Raw genomic sequence first — 2407 nt, forward strand, 5'->3', positions numbered from 1 at the left:
GGGACCCTTTGCTCAACCAGCCGGAGCAAGCCTGGAGCTAGCAGGGAGCAGGGCCTGCTCCCCAGCCCAGGGTTTGGCGCTCCACCTGGGAACGAGGAGCACCATGCAGGCTCCAGGGGCCGGCAGCCTTGCCAGCCAGCTTGACACAACCTTGCACACAGACTCCCCGAGAGTAGTGCAGCTGCAAGGACCATGCAGCCCCATGACGCAGCCTGGGGCTCCTGCTTTGCAGCTGAGGGTACATGCAACAGCCTGGGAAGTACTCGTCCTCCTTTGTAAGCCCAGGTCCGCGCTGAGGCAGCACCATCCTGGCAGCCCTCTAGCTCAGCTCACACAGCAAGGGGTCCCCAGGGGAGCTTGAGGAGCTGCAGCTGAGCAGACACCGGACGGTTGTTGGTCCAAGCGCTGCAGGGGAAGGAGGGGGGGAAAGCGGCAGTTATGGGGGGAAACCCATTGCTACAGTTGCAGACACCCAGGCTGGGTGCAGGGCTACCACTGGGTTCCCCACGCACTGGGAAGAGGGGAGGGCCAGGACACTTTGCTGTGGTCCCCAGATTCCTGGTGCTTGGCTGGAGGAAGCAGGAACCCCCAAACAAGGTGGTTCTACCTTTTATCTACCCCGAGAAACCCATGTTTATTACCACTTGCCCTGCTGCAGAGCTGCTCCCCCTCCTCATCCCAACCTCCCCAACAGGCCAGGCACCCCATGCAACACTATCACCCTGCAGATTAAGCCAGAATCTAATTTCACTGCGACCACTGAGCCAGGCATGGGAGCCAGCCGACCACATCCTCCCAGCCACATCCTCTCCAATGTTGGAGGCAAGGGTGTGCCTAGCAGGGCCGCATCCCATTCCAACCTTGGGCCCTGGAGAGGGGGAGCAGAGCTGGAGCAGAGCTAGCCCAGGCCCTCCCAGCCCCAGCCAGTCACACCAGAGTGGCTCTGCTACTCCCTGGCTATGGCCAAGGTCAGCCTGGTCTCCCCCCATGACACAGCAGTACCCCAGCATGGCACCTCACTCCCAAATACCACCAGTGTGTTGGTCTCCAGGGCTGGGGTGCAGAGTCTCCCCCAAGGCCCATGCAGAGCAGTGGCCTGCATACTCCAGGGCCGCTGAAGCATGTACAGCCAGGTACCAACCTGAAAGCAGGACCCCTAACCTGCTCAGCCGGCTTCTGCAGGCTGGGGGAGGTGTGGGGGCTGCCATCAGCTGGTACAGGCAGCCCAGGCGCAGGGGATGCTGAGCAGCACAGTGGTGCCCACATCCACTGCCCCCTCCATCTTCTAGGGACTAGATCAGCAGCTGTGATCTGCTCAGTGATTGCACTGAAGGAGCTAGCCCTAACACAAACACAGGAAACCGTGCGACCAGACAGTTTCCCTCCCTGATGCCCAGGGGCTCTGGCTGCAGGCTCATGACCCTGCTGTCACCAGAAGCAGAGGCATCACTTCCACCAGGGAGCAGCGGGCTCAGCTGGCATCCCGTGGGACTTGCCCTATCTCCCCCTCGCTGCTCACACAGGCAGAGCACCGGTGCCAGCAGCTGCTCAGGGAAACCCTGCCACCCCCCCAGCTGGCTCCCACGCAGGGTACAAAGTACAGTAGGGAGTGGCTGTAGGCACCAGCTGAACTTCAGCATTCATCTGCTCCGAGAGGCTGTTGCTGCCAGGACTGGAGCTTGGCAGAGTAGTGGCACAGGACTGGCCACAAATCTACGCTAGTGGTGCTATCTGGAGGGTTCGGAGGGAAAATGCCACCCTGTTCCCCAGCTCAGAGTGGGACTGCAGCAGCAGCACCAGTAGTTATTGTGCAACACCCCTGCACAAGGCATAGGTCCCAAACAGAGCTGGGCTGGGCACGCAGCAGACCCTGCTCACCTTCTGCTCCAGCTCCGAGGGGAGAGCTGCACAGTGGGAGCTGGGGGTCCATCAGGGCCAGAAGGAGCCCTCCTTCAGCTCCCACCAAACAACCCCCACAGCACACCCCCAGCCCTAGTGTGGGGGGCACAGGGAGCTTGAAGGGATAACAAACCCATTGCTACAGTCACTGACACAGCAGTGTGTGCTCGCAGCCCCGCAGGGACCTTTGTACCCCAGGGGTGCTGGCACCGGGCAACCAGGTGGCCATGGGCAGGGCAAGACCTCCTTGCCCTTGTGGAGCCAAGCCAGCCCAGGCTGCGTGCCACTGGGCAGGTCAGCAGGAGCTGACACCTAGCCCCGCTGTCCCCTGACTTCACAGGAGGGAGGGCAGAGCTCCTGGGTCAGCGTGGGGAACAGCGTGGCCCCAGAACAGCAAGAGCAGCACAGACGCCCCACATCTCCCCTATGCAGTCAGCCCCGGGCTCCCCATCCCCGCCCTCTGGAGCGCGGCAACAGCACGGGCAGCCCCTGGCCTTCCCCCCCCCTC

This window comes from Pygoscelis adeliae, unplaced genomic scaffold (genome assembly GCF_000699105.1).
Source record: "Pygoscelis adeliae isolate BGI_AS28 unplaced genomic scaffold, ASM69910v1 Scaffold79, whole genome shotgun sequence".
NCBI lineage: Eukaryota > Metazoa > Chordata > Aves > Sphenisciformes > Spheniscidae > Pygoscelis > Pygoscelis adeliae.